Below are 6,409 nucleotides of genomic sequence, written 5' to 3'. Positions count from 1 at the left end.
GATAGCTTCCCTTAATTTCCTCAAAATTTAAGCATAATAGGCTCCTGTAATTGTGGTACCCTTTGCCAGGAAATCTGTAACCACTACTCCGTCCTGGTCCCAAAAGACTGTGAACATGACCTTGCCAGCGGAGGGCTGCAACCTTGCCTTCTTTGGAGGTGGTGAGTCCAGTGCTTCCACTGCATTGACTGGGCTTTGGTCTTTGGATCATAGTGACGGACCAAGTTTTCATCCTGTGTAATCATTCTTTTGAAAAACTTTGACTCATCTTATTGGCACATCTCCAAATTCATTCTCGAGCACTCGACGCGTTCTCGCTTCTGGAATGGTGTGAGCAAGCTGGGAATCCATCTGGCAGACACCTTATGCATATGCAAATGGTCATGAATGATAGTTTCCACAGACCCTTTACTTATCTTGACATCGTCGGCTATTTGGCGAATAGTAATGCGCCGATCTTCCAAAATGGCAGCTTCAACTTGACGGACAGATGCCTCATCAATGGCAGAAGGGGGCGACCAAGTCTAGGAGCATTATCACCATAAGTTTCTTTCATTTCATAAAAAAAAAACCTGTGATGTGCGTCCTTTCAAATACAAAAACCGGATCACTGCTCAACATTCAACAGGCTCCATTTCACACCTGACCCAGTTCAAACACCTGTAAAACAGAAACCACAATTAGTTCAGAGCTGTAATTTGCCACATAATCCGTAGATATATAAATCATTGCACACGGTCAATTTCAGGTGGTTCAAGTGAAATGGATTTAATATATGATATATTTGGTTAGTAAGAAAACCCAAAAAGTTTTGGAGAGGATTTCTTATCGTGAGTAGAGTCATCCATAAGAACTTCAGAAAGAAAAGGGGCACGCCGACGATAGAAAAACAATAGCTGTGTGTTTACACAATTAAAGGAAAATAAGCCATTTCTTACCCCAATCCACAACTGAACCCAGATCCTCTTTTAGATCAGCTGCATGTTTCAACTGATTCAAGGAAGATGGGCGAGCAGCAATACCAGAAAATAGGGTGTTGTCATCAGCATAAATGTATATTGTTTAATAATATTTTCTTGAGGGTCATTTATATAGAGAAGAAACAGCATAGGGCCTAGAATAAAGCTTGAGAAACACAATCATTCAATGGAAACAAAAACCCTACAGAAGTCATACCTATAAACGAGACCCAGACTTTCCAAAAACTCAACAAGCTTGCCGTTGATTAATCTCTTCAAAGCTTTGCTAATAACAGAGAGACAACTAACAGGACTATATTTTGTTGGGTTTAACTGATTACCCACAGATACAATTAACAGAGTGCTCTTTACAACAATAAGGGGGACAGGACTGACTCAAACAGAGGATGAACAATATTAAGAGGATAGAAGAAAATCCAGAAGCACAACGTTTGAGAACAACTAACGGTATCAAATCAGCACCAGTAGCAACATAATTATCGTGTAAATAATTGTCAGCAAAAAGACGAGTAAATAGATCAATCTCATTTTTAGCATATACCAGTTAATTTCTATCTGTATATCAAAATCACGGCATACAGCTTAATACCGTTTTGATATACTGGTTCCCGTCAGCAACGGTTAAGCAACCTTAAGCCTTACCAGTACAAGATGGGTGACCATTTAGGACTTCAGATGCTGTATCTGCTCTCCGCTTAATTTTTTTATATAAATTCAATCCATTCTTAATGCTGCAATATTTTAAATAATAAATTTCTTATATTTTTTATTAGAATATCTTGTCTTTTTCTTTTATTTATATATATATATATATATATATATATATATATATATATATATATATATATAGGGTGCCCTCCCCCAAAAATGGGTCCCACTGTAATTAGGCCCCGTTTCTTAGTGTTTTGTCCGAATGAAATGAAACTTTGGTCATAACTAGATCATTATATTCAAAACATCACATCAAGACACTAGGGTCTTTTGCCTTTTTTCTCCGTTCTTCAGCATATATATATATATATATATATATATATATATATATATATATATATATATATATATGTTACACTTGTTTCAATCAAACAACAGATATCATTAGGCAGCGACTTGACTATTCAAATGTTCAATGAATAATGGATTTTTATTTTAGGTAGAAAGAGATTTTATTAAATAAATATATAAAAAATCATTATTTTTATATATTTATTTAATAAAAACGCGAAAACTTTAAACTTATATCATTTAGTATAAAGGGTTTAATTAATTGTAGACGTATGTTTGAACTGCGTTGATATTACTCGTGGACGTATGTGAGAAGATAAATATGTTGGTAGGTTACATTCGCTGTCACTTTTGACATGTACATTTCTAACGCTAAGATTGTATTTTCTGTTTGCTTTTGTAATAACGTGTCTCGTTACTGAATTTTATAATTGTTCATAAATTGGTTGACACGCAGATCTTTTTCTTTTTCTATATCCTCTAAACATTTTCCCTTCCTATTAATTCTTACTTTCTCTCCTTCTCTCTTTAACTATATTTCATCATTCTTTCTTTTCTCTTCTAGCCCTTGTTTTCTTTATAGTAACCCTTTATATCTTTTTTCTTCTTCTTCTCCATATTATATTTTTTTCTCTATTCATTTTCTTTCTCTATTTCTTTTTTTCTCCTCTTAATCATTCTCTCTCCATTATAATTTTTTAACTTTATTTAAATTGCCCCTCCCTCTTTACATCTTATAATTAATATTCTGTGTTTTAAGTTTTTTAACTCCAACTTTTAAAGAGTTTCTACCTAAAATAAAAATCCATTATTCATTGAACATTTGAATAGTCAAGTCGTTGCCTGATGATATCTGTTGTTTGATTGAAACAAGTGGCTGTTTGTAGCAGCGGGATGTGAGCATGTTTATATAACAATAAACAAGTATTATCAGCTCTTTTTATTTAGCATTATCTAACAACCTCGTTGAATTCACTAGTCCATTACTTTTGAATATAGAAAAACCTGAGTATATATATATATATATATATATATATATATATATATATATATATATATATATATATATATATATATATATATAGGGGTGGATATAATAGAATATAAAGATTTATAGTAAGGATATTTCATGGGTGAAACTCTTCAGAAGTTCAAAAATGGTATGCCGAAACATTAGAAATAAACAGAAGCATTAAACAGCAACATTAAAAATGTTAGAGACTTTAACTATATGAATATTTTCAATTATTCTTATTTCCTGAAAGCTCTTTTTTATAACTTTAAGTAAATTATATTATATCCTTTACGTTAGATAGCTTCCAAGAATTTTCTGTTCTTTTATGAAACTGCATACATAAATATTTTATCAATGTTAGTGTTGTAAGTTTTTCTTTTTCCTTATTGTATAATCTAAGGCACGATGCTTTGACTTCTGAAAATTCACACGTATGATAAATCAACGGACCGTCACGGTACGTGATTGTTAGTCGCGTGCAAGCGACTCGATAAGTCACTCTGTCGGTCAGTCGGTCGGTCTGTTCGTAACACTTTTGTGCTTGGCCTTCTTGGTTAAGATCTAATGTCTGTTGTTAATACATGCTGTTCTTAGCTTTTTAAGTTTTTCTTGGCCAAGATCAAAGTGTAGTATCTGTTCCTGCAGATACTGCACTTAAGATAATTTGTACCAGTCAATGGAGGGGAAACCCTCTATACTGGGACAATTATTATTTTTGGTAACCAGAGTGCCCCCTTTTTGCCTACTTTTAGGGGAGCTGGTTTTTACCTCACATTAAAAACGGCCTTGTGCCTAATTTGCTCAGTGGGGGAGCAAATAAACACCATCTGTTCCGGCAGATGCTGCACTTAAGATAATTTGTACCAGTCAATGGAGGGGAAACCCTCTATACTGGGACAATTATTATTTTTGGTAACCAGAGTGCCCCCTACTTTTAGGGGAGCTGGTTTTTACCTCACATTAAAAACGGCCTTGTGCCTAATTTGCTCAGTGGGAGAGCAAATAAACACCATCTGTTCCGGCAGATACTGCAAGCTATGACTAGCTATGACTAGCAAAGACCAGATGTGGGGGCAACCCCACATGCCTGACCTTTAACCAGCTCCCATTTCCCACCTCTCGGGAGCTGGTCCCCTTTTTCCCTTCCCCCTCCCTTCACTCCTCACATTAAAAATTGGCCTTGTGCCTAATTTGCTCGGTGGGGGAGCAAATAAATACCATCTGTTCCGGCAGATGCTGCACTTAAGATAATTTGTACCAGTCAATGGAGGGGAAACCCTCTATACTGGGACAATTATTATTTTTGGTATCCAGAGTGCCCCCTTTTTGCCTACTTTTAGGGGAGCTGGTTTTTACCTCACATTAAAAACGGCCTTGTGCCTAATTTGCTCAGTGGGGGAGCAAATAAACACCATCTGTTCCGGCAGATACTGCAAGCTATGACTAGCAAAGACCAGATGTGGGGGCAACCCCACATGCCTAACCTTTAACCAGCTCCCATTTCCCACCTCTCGGGAGCTGGTTCCCCTTTTTCCCTTCCCCCTCCCTTCACTCCTCACATTAAAAATTGGCCTTGTGCCTAATTTTCTCGGTGGGGGAGCAAATAAATACCATCTGTTCCGGCAGATACTGCAAGCTATGACTAGCTATGACTAGCAAAGACCAGATGTGGGGGCAACCCCACATGCCTGACCTTTAACCAGCTCCCATTTCCCACCTCTCGGGAGCTGGTCCCCCTTTTCACTTCCCCTTCCCTTCACTCCTCACATTAAAAATTGACCTTGTGCCTAATTTGCTCGGTGGGGGAGCAAATAAATACCATCTGTTCCGGCAGATACTGCAAGCAAAGACTAGCTATGACTAGCAAAGACGATATGTGGGGGTAACCCCACATATCTGAACTTGGTCAATGTAGGGATCACCCTACAAACTAAAGTTACTATCCAGCTCCCATTTCCCACATCTCGGGAGCTGGATCCCCCTTTCCCTCCCCCTCCCTCTCTCTCCACATTAAAAAACGGCCTTGTGCCTAATTTGCTCAGTGGGGAAGCAAACAAATCCATACTGCAAGCAAAGACCATATATGGGGCATTCCCACATATAAGACCTTGGTCAATGTAGGGGAAACCCTTCATACCAATTGTCACTATCAAGCTCCCCTACTCCCCGAGGAGCTGGTCCCCATTTCCCATTCACTCCTCACATTAAAAATCGGCCTTGTGCCAAATTTGCTCGGTGGGGGAGCAAATAAATATTAACTCCACATGTAAGACCTTGGTCAATGTAGGGGCAACTCTTCATACAAATTGTAACTATCCAGCTCCCCTACTCCCCGGGGAGTTGGTCCCCATTTCACCTTCACTCCTCACATTGTGCCTAATTTGTTCGGTGGGGGGAAGAAAATACGTACCCTTTCTTGGTCTTTTGGCCAAGATCAAAGTGTAGTATCTGTCCTTACTACATGCTGTACTTATGTTTGTAACTTTTCCTTGGCTAAGGCATTTTTAGTCGCATGCAAGTCACTCCATCGGTCGGTCTGTAACACATTTATATTTTTTAAGCAAGGGGTATGGAGTAAAATTTTTGTCCCCCGATTTATCAGAGAGGGATCTATGTTTTCAATAAGTCCGTCTGTCCGTTAGTCCGGATGATTGACGGATAACCGTCCATTATTTTTTCCTGAAGTCTTGTCACAAAATATTTTTTAATATATAAATGTGCATAGTAAAATTAAAAAAAATTTTTTTTTTTTTTTTTGGCGAAAAATCCTGTTTTGCCCGCAGGGTCATAAAAGGGGTAAAAAATGGGCAAATATGACACTTTTTGTCCCGTAACATTTGATCCATCCATTAGATTTTTCTGAAACTTGCCTAAAATGTGGAGGGCATTGTTCTTATTATGAATTCAGTATGGGTGACCCTGCCAAAACTCTGGTTTGCGTCCCCCGGGGATATTTTGTGCTGAAAACACCCTGTCTTCTGGCGCGTTTCTCAACAAAACCTTGATATGTCTATATAGTTGTTCCCCATGTTGCTGAATGTAAATATACATGTGTTAAGGTGTGAAACTGCACTGTTTGTCCATTGTCACTGGTATTCGGCATTCCAAGTGGCTTACAAGGTGTCAAAAATGTACTAAAATTGCAAAAAATGACACTTTTTGACCCATAATTTTTTACCTATCCATTAGACTTTCGGAAACTTGTCCAAAATGTGGAGGCCATTGTTCTTAATATAAATTCAGTATGGGTGACCCTGGTACTATTCGGGTTAGCGTCCCCCGGGTACTTTTAGTGCTAGAAAACGCACTTTTTTGTGACTCCCATGCCGCACCAATTTTTAAAAATATATTTCGTACAGAGGGGGGTCATGTATGCACGGCTCGTTTTTTAAGCAAGGGGTATGGAGTAACA

The 6,409-nt window shown here is 37.9% G+C and overlaps 1 pseudogene; it reads left to right on the top strand.

Annotated features, from left to right (window-relative positions):
- Positions 1-5,405: 5,405 nt before the first annotated feature.
- On the top strand, positions 5,406-5,632 carry LOC145244193 (U2 spliceosomal RNA; annotated as a pseudogene).
- The last annotated feature ends 777 nt before the right edge of the window (positions 5,633-6,409 follow it).

The sequence above is a fragment of the Euprymna scolopes genome, chromosome 22, assembly GCF_053919585.1.
Source record: "Euprymna scolopes isolate OS-2025 chromosome 22, ASM5391958v1, whole genome shotgun sequence".
In the NCBI taxonomy this organism is placed as follows: Eukaryota; Metazoa; Mollusca; class Cephalopoda; order Sepiida; family Sepiolidae; genus Euprymna; species Euprymna scolopes.
The sequence above is the reverse complement of the archived record's forward strand: the minus strand, read 5'-3'. Positions and strand labels throughout refer to the sequence as shown.